Source organism: Rhamphochromis sp. 'chilingali' (assembly GCF_963969265.1).
Source record: "Rhamphochromis sp. 'chilingali' genome assembly, chromosome: 4".
In the NCBI taxonomy this organism is placed as follows: Eukaryota; Metazoa; Chordata; class Actinopteri; order Cichliformes; family Cichlidae; genus Rhamphochromis; species Rhamphochromis sp. 'chilingali'.
The window spans coordinates 34,013,459-34,029,916 of NC_137948.1; the positions used below are offsets into that span (position 1 = coordinate 34,013,459).

Genomic DNA, 16,458 nt, shown 5'->3' on the forward strand with positions numbered 1-16,458 from the left:
TCACTTCCAAATGAGACGAGTGCTGACTTCTTGCTTTCATTTATGATAAGAAAACTTTGTCGGTTGAACATTATCATGTGTGTAGAACATTGACTGTAGTTCAAAATTCAGGCTTTTTATACCTGCAATAAAACAAAACAAATGACCTTTGTCAAATATTGCAACTGCTGTTAGTTACGCCTCTGTTTAAAAGGAAGGTAGGAGGTCAACAAGCTGAGAGATCATTAATAGATAACACAATCATTACTGGGTAATACAGTCAGCCCTTTAGCTTCAAGTTAAATTCTAATATCAGCACTGATAAGCCTGGGACACTTTACTATCAGGTTAGCCACTTATGTGGAGCTGCCAGCATAGAATTGTACATGTTATAACAAACAGTGTTAATTTATTGGGATAAAACTATTTTTTGTAACTAAAAAGTGTTAACAGTTCTCTTAAAGTTAGACGCTCAGGTCTCATCTGGACAGAAACAGTGGCAGTTTACATTACCAGCTACGCATGAAGCCAATCAGTCGCTGGTAAAATCTTTATCTTAGTTATATTTTTTAACGTTTTTCCAATAGAGACACATGCTAACAAGCCTGAGACAAACTGAAAGGCAGTTTCATGAAGATTGGTCCAGTAATCTAGGAGGAGATAAGGACCATAGATACACCAAGGCCACTCTAAATGAGGCTTTATTTATCAAGCACAAATTCACAACAGTTGCCTCGAGGTGCTATAAAGACCCTCCAATACTGGAGAGAAACCCCAACAATCAGATGATTCTCTATGATCGAACTCCTGGGTAAAGCAAGAAGGAAGAATTCCCTTTAACCAGGAAGACGCCTCCAGCAGAACGAGGCTCAGGGAAGGTCAGATGTCTACCGTGTATGTGAGGTGACGAAGAAAGGAGGGGGGGGGGGAAGGAGAGCATTGAGAAGAAGGTGAAATCTCAGTCAGATTTCCTCAGTAGACTCAAAGATAGAGCCATTTTGCTAAACTTGATCTAAGAAACCAAAGCACATTTTTCCTGTGCATGATTTATTTTTCCTCCAGAAATAGCAACACAAGTAAAAACGAGTCCTTGTCTCCAACTCTAAACGAGCTCTTGATGCTAAACTACTGTCAAAACAACAGACTTCCACCAGGACATCAAGAAAACTGACTGCATTCCACGTTGTGCTTATGTGTCAAATGTCATATGAAGAATCTTAGACATAGGCAGACGCTGTGTGTGTGTGTGTGTGTGTGTGTGTGTGTGTGTGTGTGTGTGTGTGTGTGTGTGTGTGTGTGTCTTGACTCAAAGACAATAAAGCCCATTCAACTCTGGAACCACCTCCTGTCTCTGAAATAGTGCTGTGTCACAGCTGCTGGTGGGGAGGGACTGTGTGTGTCCGAACAGCCACAAACACATACACAGAAAACTTAAAAAGCCATCTTTGAATTTAAATTACATCAATGTAACCAGCTCCAATAAAAAAAAAAGTAATGTGACTGCATCAGTACATGTAAGATTTTTCTAACATAATCTCTGTGTAGCTTAACGATCCTAAAATAACAATAGGTTGACGTGCACATTCAGGCATGTCACACAGAGGCTGAAACTCAGTTTGACTGATAGAAATCATTTGCTAAAAAAAATTTGTTTAACTTAAAAATAGATATTTTATCATAAGGCATGGTGTGCGACCTGGACACGCAAACCCCCGAACACACTGGGTCTCTCGCACAGCCTTTCTGCACAATCTGTCCTCCCTTAGCTGCTGATAGATAATAGTTGTGGTCCTGTGACACCCATTTCAGCTTTGTAGGTATGTGAAATCCAGTGCAAATGGGAGTGGTGTCAGTTTACGCAACCTTGACTGCACTTTGTGCGGTAAGCATTAAGAAGCATTATAAAAAAATAATAACTTAAAAAAGGAGACAGGAAGCGCATGATTGTTGCGCGGGGGGTTGCTGTTTCGCTGGAAACGTGCATCGCACTGTATAAAATCCATGGGGACAAAAAAAGTTTAATCAGTACACTTTTTAGCATAACTGTAAGACTGATGCTGTACATGTCACTTAATCTGACTTTGCTGCATTTCCTCTTTTTGTAATTCTTAGGAAATTAATTTAAGAATGTCACAATCGCAGGACAAAGCTCTTCTGCAAAGGTATTAGCTGACATAAGCCAAAAAATAAAGTCATAAAACAATGTATTTAAGCTCTATTTATGCACGCATAATATGTACCATTGTTAAGGTTTTCTCTCGTATCCTGTGTTGGGATTCCCAGAAGATCATGTCACACTGAGATTGTCTGCGCTGTCAAATTTCCCAATTTTGAACATATGGACGCCAGATCAGTTTTACATTGAAGTGTTTTAATTTTGGTCCAAAATACAAAAAACAGTCCTGGTCAAGACCAAAGCTTACTTTAAAAAACATTACATTTCAAATTAAATGTATGAATATTTGTATGGATATAAACATCTGGAGCAGCCTTTATAGTGCAGCTCAAATATTGGCTGATAATTTACCGAAGTGACTGTTTCAGAAGGGCAGGAGTCAACTGTGAATACGTAGTTTCCAGTTTTTAGCTTTACTTTTCTTTAGGGAGGAAGCAAACAGCTAAATGGGAAGCAAACAGCAGAGTTTATGGTTTTATAAATTACTCCAAAATTAAACGCAATTTAAGAAGAACAGTTTCTTAATACACCTTTTTGAATTCATTTAAGTGTCTCGCTAGAACATGGTTTAAAAGGGTAATGCAATATCTTAAGGCAAATTTTGTCAAATTACTTTTTAATTTTAGTTAACCTCAGTCTCCGTAACGTGTGTGCATTTGAATACAAGGCTTTTCATTTCTACGTAATGCTACTTTTAAAAATAGTGTCAAGAAAACTCTCTACAGGTGTAGAGCAGCAACAATATTTATAAGAAAAACCCAAAAAGTGAAATACACAAACCAAGAGCAGCTTGAGAGGCTGCCTGGGTGTACGGGGGGAGAAAATACATTTCCTAGAAGTGGATTAAAAATATTAACAGAAAAGATTTTGTTCCCAGTAAAACCACAGAAACCTTTAGCCAACAGTAGTGAAACTCATACAGACTACTATACAGCCAACTACCTTCAGAAAAATAAAAAAATAAAAAAAATTGCTACACAAGGTTATAATAAAACTTTCAGAGTATGTTTATGCTGAAATTAATGATAAATGAATAAAAAAAATGAAGGTAGAGTTTATGGTGAACTGCTAATGTCAGTGAAGTTCAGATTGCATAGCTAGCTAACACTAGCAGGCTAAGGCTCAGCGGCTAAATTACATCAACTATGAGCAACACAGGGAAATTTAACAGTAAAGGGTGAAATGGGCTTTCAATTCTGAATGTTAAGATCTTTACAGCGTGGAGAGTATTGATAAAACAAAAAGGAGTTTTGTTTAAGTTTATCAAAAAACAAAACAAGCACGTTTCAGTTGTACGACTTCATCAACGCTACCAAAGTAGACTCATTAGTGAGTTCCAATATTTTGCTAGTAGCAGTAACATGAATGACCAGAGTTACAACAAAAATGACCACACGTATAAGCCACATTCAACCGGGTGGTACCACTAAATGCTGTAAACCCTTGTGTACCCCTGCTGCTGTCACTATCAGCGGTCAGCGGTGAATACTATGGTTAAAGCCACGGATGAAACTTTATTAAAACATAGACAGCTTCTCTTTTTCGGGTAATTAATTAGGTGACTGGATAAGTTGTTGTCTCAAAGATTGTCAGACACTGATCTATGTGCTATGATGTGGAAAATGTTATAAATACATAAATTCATGTTTTAATTGAGAACTAATTATTTACTTTGTAAGACAAATTTTTGAATATAATCATTAAAAATGCTTAGAGTACCAAAAAAGAAAAGGTACCGCTGGGTATCGATACCAAATTCCAGGTAACGGCATCAGTTCAATTGTGAACAGTACCAAACCCTAGTAATGTCACTACCACTTACAAAGCAATAATGACTGTGCTGCTAAATGGTACAAGATACATTTGGCCATTAGGTCTATACATCACAGAATCATGATTCTTCAGACATGCATGAGAGGGGTTTTTATGCTCCGTACTGGATGTAAGAACACTGCCAGGATTTAACCAAAGACTAAGTTTAAGTACAGGATCTAAGAACTCTTTTAATGAGGCCCCTGGCCTCGAGCTTCCATGTGTAGCTACAGAATACAAAGCAGCAAGCTGCTATCAAGGCTTTCCTCCTGGCTGCGGTGCACCGAGGGTGGGCAGGAGTTTGGAGATACACAATGAATAAACAGTAAAATCAGGTAGGAGGAAATCCACTGAGATTCAGTGAGGATAACAAACAAATGACCTGTGCACACACACACAGTCACAACATCCAGCAACATTTCTTGAGGGGCGTGTAGCAAGCAGCTTTAAAGAGGGGCTTTCCTGGGCAAACTGAGGTGAAGTACAGCTTTTCCAGTTTTTGCAGCCTCCTGCGGCATTGTGTCTGTGTGTGTCTGTGTCTGCGCGTTTGTGTGATCGGTAAGCACTGGGCCACTTTCCCAGATGAGATTCTGGGCTGGAGGATAATCCTGATGAAAATGTCTTTGCTTGTCCTCTCCCTCTCATTCTCTCCATCCATTCAGCCGGCCGTCCATCCGCAGACAAAGAGTTGGCCTTCATCTTCCTCTCCCACCCTCGTGTTCACGTCTCACCTCCCTCACATTACTGGTGACAGCCTCCTCATTGACGTACGCATCTCTCAACAGCCAAAATGATGATGTGATGTGATAGCCATGCGTCACCCTTACAAATCTCATTGAATCACCGGACTGCTTTATTTGTTGGTGAATATGAATCATAATCCCCTCCTCCATCTCATATCTGTGGCTCTAATAGCCTTTTTTCTTGTTTGTTTCCAGTCCAGCTAGGGCTGTGCGATATGACCAAAATCTCATATCCCGATATAAGACGTTCCGACGACGATATAAATCACAAAAATGCAACATTTTCTGTAAATTCTGTGAATCTCGGGCAGCTCGACTTGCGTGAAGTGTTTGCAGCTGGGCCTCGTGTACCTGGAGTCGAGTGTTTTAACCGATGCATGAAACTATACATTTTTAGACGCAAGTTGTAACGGCCGGCGTTTTCTTTGTGAGTATTTATTACACGTCGTGTAAGAAGAGCCTGTTCTAACGTTTGAGTCTAAGGTTGATTTTTTTTAGCACCTGACGGCTCTTTTTTACTTCTCATCCGTAAACACTCTGCATCCTCTTTCACGTGATTCAGTTTATTTTAATAAACAAGCGGACACGCGATGGTTTTACCGTCATTGTTGCTAACAACAACGCATAAAAACAGGCGCTTGTCCGTCTGTAGTGTGGTTATATTAAATATAAGAGAAAGAGAGAACTTTAAGAAATTAATATAACCACTACAGTGACTTTCAAAACGATGAAAAAAATATTGCCGTAAACAGTTTATTTTGCGACACCACACAACAAACAATAGCGTCAAATGAAACGATAGACGTTTTTATATCGTCATCCGATATATATCGTTATATCGAACAGCCCCAGCCTAAAGCCTCATCTGTGGTCACCGCATCCACTGTTATATGTGACAACTGTGGCGTCATCGCAGCCCTGTGACGATTTGTCAGATTTGCGTCAGAGTGGCTGCGGCCTTCGCCTGAATAGCAGGTGTCGCCACCCACAGAAAATCCTTTTCAACCTCAGTCTGTTGCAGCATCTCGGTTATCTTTATATATTATGAAAATCTGACTTCCATAATCACTGAGTCGTTAAGTGAATGGCTAATTTGCAAAGTAGATAATGACAAGGCAAGCTACAAACAAAAAGCAAGTGATGAGGAGCATAAAGTCAGAGGCTTCGCCCTGACAGACCTAAGGCATGTTTCGGTTGAATTTACTGTTCATTAGGGCTGCCACAAACGATTATTTTGATAGTCGACTAGTCACCGATTATTTTTGCGATTAGTCGACTAATCAGATCATCATCCATTGGACGTACAGCGTACAGCTTATTGCACCAGCAGCATCTGGTCTTATATAACTATCATTAGCTTACAGCTTGAAGTGTTTGTGCTAACTAAAAATAAAGACAAGATGGTAGTTTATTAATTTTTAATGAAATTTGCAGATTGTTTCGGTGAAGTTTAATAAACTCCTTGCTTTCTAAAATATAACAGGACACCGGAGTATATTCTCCAGCGTCTCACACTTCTGATAATCAGCTGTCTGCTTGACAGTTTTAGCTGTGCAAAAAACTATAACTTTAATCTCAGCCAAACCGATTTACTCAGGAACAAATAAAATACTAAAGAAAGCCAAACAATAACATTTTTAAGTTATCTAAGTGACTTATATATATGTTTAACCTGACTAGCGAAAGACGGCGGTGGGTTTGAAAACGATTTGCCGGGAGTCCGGTGTTCTCACGGCTCTAGTTAGCCTAGCCCCCGCCTAGCTAACGAGCTAGTGGGTAACAGACGTCTCCGAAAACGTCGGAGCGCTTTTGAAAATATGTGGTGTCTTGATAAACTGAGCAGATATTTGAGGTTTACACAGCTACATTCTCGCCTGAAAATATGTTAAACGTTTATTTTGTGACCCAGAAAGAATAATAAGAGTAAAGTTAAAACTAACTAGCTGCCGCCATTGTTGACAGCTGCGCTATGAATTCTGGGACACAGCTTCTTCTTCTTCGGGGTTTAACGGCAGCTGGCATCCTTGTACATGCAGTGCTGCCATCTTCTGTTTCAGTCCGTTATTACACTCTTAAATCCTACTACTCATTCCTGTGTCCTTTGTGATCTTACAAAGCTTCAAACGATGCGTCGACTATTAAATTAGTCGTCGACGATTTTAATAGTCGACATAATCGTGACTAGTCGACTAATCGTGGCAGCCCTACTGTTCATGTACCCATGCTCAAACATTCCAAGTCGTAACTGAGCCTACGTTTTCTATATTTTCCTCTATATAAAATGGTAAGTGGGACTAGTAGGAATGCATACACTGCAGCGCAACGACACACGTAAAGATTGGAAACCCACTCGAAGAATTTTGACACATAATTATTACGTGTGGTTTTCTCTGTAATGCAAATGTGCACATATGCATATTTGACCTGCATGACATTAGGGAACACAAGTGACCCCAAGGGTCAAAATAAGGTCACTGAAATGATGAAACAGTGTTTGCACACAAAGTGAGTTTTTCACCTAAATACACAGATGTCGTTTAATCTGCAAAACCGCCAAAACTGTGCTTACCCAGCAGAGAACTCGATACTTTATCTCAACTTCCTCTTTTTTGTTCTGGATAGCCAAATGCAAACCATCTGGGTCCACAGCACAGGCAAAACACACAGAGACATCTCTGCATATTCATTTCTGACCCAGGCATGAACTGTGCATCATTTCCAGCTGGCATACAACTGACACCCACCCCCATAAAACGAGTGGCAGTGGTACATTCCGGCACTGCAGCCTTAATAAACACACATGCCAGGCTGAGGGCAGGTCAGGACCATTTCCTCACCTAGGTGGGTCTCCTGTCTCCACAGCGTAGACGTGGCTGTAAGGTGACACTAAGGTGACCGAGCATGGAAGAGGGTAGGGGAAAAAACAAAAAAAAAAAAAAAAAAAAACAAGAAAAACAGAGAGGGCGAGAAGTGGGTGAGAGAGAAAATGGGGCGATGAAGAAAAAAAAAGAAAAAAAAAAAAAGGAAGCGATACATGCTCAGGGACAAACAACTTCTATTTTGGCCTGCCGTGTGTGTCTGTGTGCAAGAGGAGGGGTGAGGACATGAGGGGAGAAAGTGCCTTTTTTTAGAACGGGGGAGTACCAACCAAACAGTGTGAGGTAAGGGACAGACAGGGGAGAGAGGGAGAGCAAGCAAGAGAAGGGAAATGTTGCTCCTTTGATGGTCAGTACCATCCGTGACAAGGAGCAGCGGTACGAGGAGTGCTCTTCATACACCCACACATACAGCCCAGCCGCACTCAAGTTTGACCTGCCAGAGCAGAAATCCATATTTAATCATCACAACAAGCACCCTAAAGACCCTGCCTGGGAGACAGAGAGTGTGTGTGTGTGTTTGTCTGTGTGCGCGCTTTTGAAGGAGGATTTATTAACTAGAACCAGCACTGTATTATAAGTCTGAGCTTTAAAATACAGCATGAATAATATCTCAGACTCTGTGAGAGATGCCCGTTGGTACAATATTGATTAACACACTTGAGAAGAACAAGTTGTTTTTTTTAATTAATCCGAAGATTTGTTCAGGACGAAAGCACCTTCAGCTTCTCGTAAAACTATTTGCATCGGAAATGAGTCCGACAGCAATCTTTATAGGCTAGCAGATGTCACAAGACAAAGACTGCTGAATGCTGCTGTAAGCCAAAGCAAACAAAGGCAGAGTAAGCGCACATACGACAGCGAGCAATAGTCGGGTCTCGGTAAACACAAAGCTCAGAAGGCTGATAAGTCAAGCCTTCAAATTTTCATAACCGGTGAGCAAGACTCATATATGCTTGAGAGACCTTTGTACATGCATACAACATATCATTATGATATTTTGTGTGGTAACATTGTATCGATACAGGGACACCAAATATCACTATTAATGATAACAAGAGGGCTCGTTTTACCTGCTAGGAAGCAACCTGTCTGCAAACAGTTGCATTCTTATTTGGACTGATTGCAATCACTCTCAGAGAGATGGTCCAGTGTTTGCAAATAATCCACCAAATTGTAAACACAGATTGCCAACATGTTGCCATCAGTGTGAATGAGTCTGTCAATGAGTACAAGTTGGACTCTACTTAACTGTCTGCATGCTGGTTGTATTCTGGTTATATTTCTATTAGTGCTGTCAGCGTTAATCTCGTTAAAGTCAAGTTAACACCATAACCGCATTAACGCGGCAAATCCCAGTTAGCGAGTTACTGCAGATTGCCCCGTGCGTGGGGTTGCATGGCGCCACAAAGTTTAACTTTGTGGACAATCTGTAGTTGGAAAAAAGCTGATAAATTGTAATATATGTTTTGCAATACACAGTATAATCACAGATTATTAAAAACTGCAATAATATCGTGAAGTATGTAACAATTGTGCGGTGTCTAATCTAATGAACTGGAAAAGAAAGACTAGCAGAGCCTGCAAAGCATTTGATGAACTCTAAATAAACCAAGTGATCAAAAATCATCTGACAATACATAAAAAAAAAACTTTTGCAAAATGACAACTAAAGCAAACTAAGGCTGTGTGTGAACGTCCCATCCTGCACTCGCTATCATGAACCTATCACCATCAGGAAACACTGCCTTCTCTGTACGAGGTGTGAAAGTTACCACATTAACACTTGCTCGTCACTTTCAGCACAGCAAATTTACTGCACGCGTAAATTAACAGTGGCACGCAAAACAACCACCGCGTGTCTTTCGTGGCGAGTGAGCTCTTTTTCTAGTTTGCAATGAGATTAAAACAGACACACTGTGGGGGATCCAGAGAACCGAACATTCATGATCCGTAATTAGATACTGACAATACTCGTTGCCATGAGCGCAAATATGGCGTGCAAACACACAAACACACAAAAAAAAAACAGAAAGAGAGAAGAACAAATATTGTATTATGACTGTCTCTGTGGAGAGTTTCTGTGAATGAACCTGTAAGAATTACTAATATAAAAGTGACCACTGAAAGAAGGCCGCGCGACAGGCCTACATCAGGGATGGCAAACTTGTTTGACATCGTGGGCCACACACAGCCCACTTTGATCTTAAGTGGGTCAGATGAGTGAAAACGCTTCCTTCTGTTATTGTAAAGATGTTTAGCTACTCAATGAGTCCCTAAAATAACATTAAAGAAGATTTCAGCAGCGCATCTCACTTTTTCTACATGACAAATGCAGAAAATTACAGCAGTAGTTCTTTTTAGTGATTCATCAACAGACGGTGAAAAAACAGAATCCTCTGTGTCATTTAAATGTCACGTTGCTGCTTGTTGCCCATTATTTATTTCCTGTCAGTGTGCATTAACGGCCACGGTGCAGCTCTTTATCAACAGGAAACGCTGTAAAACGGATTCAAATGCAGCAAAAACTCCACAAATTTAAAACCACCGGTGTTTTTATTTAATAGACCTGGCCTCGATCTCACACACACACACACACACACACACACACACACACACACACACACACACACACACGTGCAGCTGACATGATAGCTTCTCAGCTCTCAGCATAGAACACCAGAGCGCCACCTTTCACCTGTTGAGCTGCGAGATGTTATTTTTATCAGCGCAGCTCGTCGCGTGACAGCGACAGTGGCGGGAAAACTCTGTAGCTGTTCGTTCATCCAGGCATCAAACACTCCCCGACCGTCTAATGAGGACTGGGAACACTCAAGCCTAAGGCGAGGTGGGGGGGTGCACCTTCCCACTTCCCCCAAATACCCCTTCCCGAGTGCTGTCTTTAAACACTTGATCCTGCAGCACATGTGGGCAGAAGGGGCTGATCGTGATGCAGGTATGTGCAGGAGATCTGGATTAGATTACACTGGATAAACACATGAGAGGGATTCCAAATCAGCACTCTCCTTTTTTATCCACGTTTCATGCAACGCTCAGTCTTTTCTAGGGCAGGGTCTGTATGCACATGGCGTGAAATAAGATGTCAAACAAGGAAAGAGATGTATGTGTTTGTCAGACTGACTCTCCAGGAATAGTGGGAGCACAGCCAGCAGGCCCAGCCCAGTGAGTGAGTGTGTGTGTTTGTCTACAGATGCCAGATCAGAGGTGGAACACAGCTCAATTCCCCCAGCAGCAGCAGAGGCAAGCTGTGCACGTAACCTGCTAGTGGGGTGAGCTCAGTACGATCTTCACATCCTGGAAGCTGGGACGACTCCAGCTTGTGCACAGCACAGATTACAGCCATGGCGGTAATGATGCAACATAGATATTGTATGATCCAGGTACATTTACACTGATTATTTTGAAGCTTTTCCTGCCGTGTTGCTGAGTCGTTTACCCGCTGGCTGGAGGAGACAATGGCTTCTAACTGCTTTAGTGCTCGCCCTGTGCCTCAGCACTGAAAACAACGCACTCACAACAAACGGAATAAAGATCATGTTAGCAGTAACTGCTGGGACCAACGTGGCCTCCAGGATAATTCGGCTTCCCTCAGCTCCAGTTTCATCAGCAGCACTCCTCAGTGTGGAGGTGAGCTAGAGTTACTCTAAGCAGGAGCCAGTCATCCTTTACATTCCCTTCAACATCGTTCTCCATTTTAAACCCGCTCAGCAGGAAACTTGCTTCCCCCAAACGAGTGATGGCGACCGGGATCCATTTACATTCATCCAGCAGCTGCTGAACCGGGCTACAACTGTTCCACTTCAGGAGCGTGCAGAAAATGTGGCACGGGCTAAAACTGCATGCTCCAGAATCAGAACTAGTTTCAGTTGCAACACTTTTTGGTTACCACTTTTGACACTTCTCACTTCACCCCTCACTGCACATGCACGCGTTTCTCAAAGATCCCTTCAAGACCCGTTTCAGATCACTTTGAAAACAGCTCTGCTTAAACGGCGCAACATTCTGGACCCCGGTCCACCTTGCAGGCCACTTTAAAAAGGGGGCCTGAGGAGGCATTCACACAAACATTTTTCAGGCTTCTTACCTCAACCCGCTCTGTGCCCTCACACACGGTCACGCTGAACTGTGAATTTGTCACTTTTTGCTTTCACTTCTTAGGCTGAAACCCAAGAAAAGCGGAACTTTTCAAGCAATCTGTAGAAAAAAAACAAAACAAGAGGTCGAAGCAGCTGCATGTGCAGCCAGCTGTTGGGCATCAGGAAGTGACGATGGTGGCGGCGAGTTAGCGCATGAACAGAGCTGGCAGCAGGCAGCTGGCCTGCTTCATGCTGAGTGCTAATCAAAGCTCTGTTAACTTGGTGAGCGACTGATTGGCACTAACATGATCACACCTGTTGGGCACACCCACTGCCAGCAGCTAAAGCAACACATGCAGGTGGCTCCACCCTAATTCTGAAAATAGTATTCCTTTGTGTGTGTTTTGTGGGTTGTTGCACTACCCGTGTTTACATCCACTCTACTGCAATACTAGAAAGCCAATCCTAGTGAACAAAAGTCAGCCAGCTCTTGCTTTGTTTGGGATTTTCCTTCGTTCATGCAAATCTGTCTTCACTGCCCTTTTGCTGTCCTTCAGTGGCGTTCGCACACTGCAGGATATCAGATGTCCGCCTCCATCTGCTTATAACAACAAGACTGGTTTGTGGCCGTTTCCTGCACACATTCTCGCTTTTTAAAAAAAATTCTTATTACAAATTTCAGCGCATTTGACTCAAGAAGCAACGGAGAGGCTGCCGTTTCCTTCTGAGATTCGAGAGCGTCAAAATCCTTCTCGAACTTGATCTGCAGTCAATGCAATATTATCATTACAAGACATTTGACTCTTGGGCGAGTTGGCACTAACAGCTGATTTCCTAACAAAAAAAGGAAGAACAAAGAAGAAAAGAAAAGGGAGAGCCTGCGAAACAGGATGTAGTGCAACAGGAAAAAGGCTGCTGATCTGGGCGCGTAAACCCAGATCACCCCTGGCAATTTTAACTGACAGCCTCTCTGTGTGCCAGCAAAGCCATTTGTTTCGGCCTTGCAACCTGAGTCGCAGGCTGGGGGGGGTGGCGGCGGGGGAAGATAGAGGGCACACATTAAGGAAAAAACTGTATGAGAGGAGAAAAGGATGAAAGAATGCATGCTGATTGAACTACAGAGAAGAGGTTTTGTGTATACTATAACCTAAAATTTGATCACGTTTTGAAAAAGCTTCAGCATTCCTCGTATTAGAAACCGGGCGGATGATGGGACCAGCAGCGAAGTTTGTTTTCTGCTGCCGCTGGGAAAAACAGACAGAGGACAAATCATCTGTCGGTCTGCGTTTCGCGGCCTTAAACGACAGGTTCAACGCTTATTCGCCTCTTTGTCAGGAGTTAGACACAAGTCAGGGGTTCCTGCATTTGCAGGGTAAAAAAAAACAAAACGTGAGATTTGGCAGATTAGGATTTACCCGTAACGGTCGCGGCACGCTTCACGTTTTCGACTCCCTTATCTGAGGTTTCCTCTCTCTTATACGTGCCAGTAAAGCAGACCTGAAGAGAAACTCACAGCGTATGAGCGACAGCGGGAGAAATCTCTTGAGTGTGCTCTTAATCAAATCTGGCAAATGATGCGAGCTTCAGCTGTTGGGGTCAGGTGGATCTGCCGAGTCCAGGCAGTTTTTAAGGGCCCCGCTCTCTCCACCCAGGCCTACCGAGTACTAATCCCTCATCCTCACTAGTCATCCAGTGCATCCGTTCGCTCCCTGTCTTGCTCGCTGCACGTCTTCATTCTGACTGCAGTGTGTTTCAAACCCTTTCAGTTTCTGCTCCTCCTCCTGCAAACACTACCACCGTTACCACACACACACACACCTCACAGACTCTTGCACGAGGCCCTGTCTCTCAGCATCAGCATCAACTGTGAAGTTAAAAGGCCAGCATTCCCGTGAGAGACGGTCTTTGTTGATGCTGCTGTTTGAAACGTGGGGCTGTGGGATGTTTGTTAGGACATCGGTGGACCATTTGAACGCACGTCGTGATAACTGCAGACAACCGCAGCAGCAGAAATCCTTCTGTAAGCTGTAAGCATGGTGAGAAACTTCCTGCTGCCCTCTAGCTCAAATTCATTTCCTGCCTGCTCTCTTTACACCCTGCCAGGTACTGATCTGGTACCAAACAGCTGCCAGAAAAAGTCGAAGTGTTAGCCCACTATCTCACTGTGGATTCAACTTAGACCTGCTTAGACCAACTTAGAACTTCTCAAATTTGTGTCGTTACTAAACAGACATTGTAAAAAAGAAAAAGCCCAAAAGAAGCATCTTTATCCTCGGAGAACTGAATGAGCGCGCTCATCACTGACGCACCGCTTCGTGTAGTCACACCTGGGATCTGCCAGGTAGTGCAGTCTGCTATTGTTGCACCACAGAGCCTCTCTAATGGAGCTACAGCCGATTAATTGTTATGCTCCAGAGTAACGGCTGACGTATTGAAACAGGAAGAGGTTTACTGTTTTCTTTCCACAGAACTCTAATAGTCAAAACCTTCGATCAAGCTCACGCAAAGCCTGCTCAATGGTGGATCAGCTTATTCAACCCCGTAGTACTCGCACCCCCACCGCAGCAGGGTTGGATATCCCAAAGCACCAGTCAGGGAGCAGCAGACTCACTCCTGTGGGAAATTAGAAAAGAATTCAGCTAGCAGAGGTTGTGTTCTGGTTTTGGTTTCACTTTGATGAGACATGGAAAGTAGAGTTATTCAGTGAAGGCCTCAGCTGTCGCAAACAGAAGTCAGCTGCTTGGAAAAGGATGATTCAGACCTCTAAGGTCATGTGCTGGGAGAACTTTACGCTGAGCTGTGAGCAGCGGTGACAAGACTCACGGCTTCCATCGTTTCAGGTGTTTGAAACGGCTGAAATTAGCCTCTACGGAGGTTCTGCTCTCATTCTTCCTGTTAAGAGGAGTTCTTCTGTTGACGTGAAACATGAGCACGATTAGCCTCAGCTTTAGTCTTTAGCATCTTGTATCGCTGCTTCTTTGAGGCTGATACATCTCTGCACATATTTCGCATCTCCTTCCAGTGCCCAGAATGGCCAGCAGACTAGCCTGTCATGGTGCTTGAACATCAAGTCTAACATACACAGGACAAAACATTTCCAATGAACCCAGTAAGGAACAATCATGTCTACACATCTGCTCCTGTCTTCTTCTGTTTTCAGCAACTTCCACAACCTGACTCGGGCACAAACACACCTTCTTACATTGCAGTCTTATACCCTGGGCTCAGTGCAATGGCAGGGGTCTTCTACACGTCACAACCTGCCCCTGCCCATCCCACCCCTGCACACTCCCCGCCCAACCTCCACATCCCGGAATCAACATAAAGGGAAAAGACAACAGGAAAGAAAAAAAAAAAGAGTGGAGCATCTCTTACCCATCTGTGCCGGATGTCTTTCAGAGGGTCATGGTGGATGAGAGCCCTGCTGATCGGAGTCGAGCCTGTCGGTTGCACTGCAGAAGCCACTATGCCATCGCATCGGTGATGCTGGAGACTGGCTGATAACTGGGGCCGGGGTCTCTCTCTCTCACTCTGCTGAAGGCGGGTTACTGTGCGGTTATCTCGCCTTCGCTGTTTTTGTTTTTTTTCCTTTATCCGCCGGATCGGATGTGCAGATAATCGTCCCAAGCTGGACCCGACTGGGGGTGGGCGGGGGGATCCTATGGGTGATGGCTCACAGCCTCCTCTCCTAGCTCAGCCCCTGATGCTGCTCCTCCGACAGACACGAGCAGCGGTTCGCCCCACAGATACTCACAGCAGAGGCACGGAAAGCAAAAGCCAAACAGCAATAACGTACAAAAATAGGATGGAGACGGAATGATGCGAAGGGACTCGGGGGTGTCACTAGTGTCGATGGTGCTGGTGGTGCCAGGCGGGAGATAGAGGGGGTGATAGCTGCTTTCTGCCGCGCTGATTGCCGTTTTCCGTCGTGTTTACGAGCCGCTGTCGCCTCCTCCCTCCGTCTCCTCGGTCTCTGTCCACGATGCGTCCCTCTCTCTCCCGTCCTCCGCGACGCCTTTTCCGCTCACAGGAGGAGAAGAACCCCCGCTACTCCTCGGCGTTCACGTATATTCTCATAATCTGCCCTCTATTCCTCTCGATCGGAGCTGCGAAGAGCAGGAGGAGGTGCAGATGAGTGTGCGTGCGTGCGTGCGTGTGTGTGTGTGTGTGTGTAGGGGGGGTGGGTGGCGTTGGGGGGAGCAAGTGGAAGAAAACTAAGGGAGCGGAAGGAGGAGCCCCGTGAGGAGAGAGCTCCTCCCCCCGTTATGCTGCTTATCAGCGGGACGGAGGGGGCGCCCATCATGAGATTTGAAAAATGAGATATGACCGTGCAGCGGCTGGAACATATAAGACTGTTATTGCTGTGACCTCACCTGTGATCCACGCAGAGCTCGCCTGTAAACGCTGCCTGTATTTACGACACCCCACCCCCTTTTTTTCTGCAGAACTGCAAGAAAACTGTATGTCCATATAGCAGGGACCCCGTGAGGCACACCAGACCCTGTTGTTGGATACAGTGTGAGGAGACACACACACCGACTGCTGTCAGGCAATGTGATGTATGTCCTGAAGGGGGCGCCAGAGAAACAGCAGGTTGTAACTCGGAGCTCACCTCGGGCAATGTTGCCCTTCAGTTAAACGCAAACGGTGCAGCTCTTATATTCGTTCAGTGTTATTGAACTAGGAGCTGGTTATGTGTAAATAGTGGAAAAAGTGGAACACAGGGAATTTTTCTCTCAGTTTTAGTATTTTTTTAAAGTAATAACATGTGATTT

At 43.9% G+C, this 16,458-nt stretch overlaps 1 protein-coding gene across 5 annotated transcripts in view; it reads right to left on the reverse strand.

The window, feature by feature from the left end:
- Positions 1-16,458, reverse strand: part of mgat3b (beta-1,4-mannosyl-glycoprotein 4-beta-N-acetylglucosaminyltransferase b) — a 58,453-nt gene that overhangs the window by 36,342 nt on the left and 5,653 nt on the right. For 2 of the 5 annotated variants that reach the window (XM_080880049.1, XM_080880052.1), the window contains one exon: positions 15,059-15,789. The exons of 2 other annotated variants lie outside the window; for them this stretch is intronic. The gene's annotated coding sequence lies outside the window, so the exon portion shown is untranslated. Of the gene's footprint in view, positions 1-11,691; positions 12,151-15,058; positions 15,790-16,458 lie in introns of those variants that run through there. One more of the 5 variants, XM_080880053.1, reaches the window with a different exon arrangement.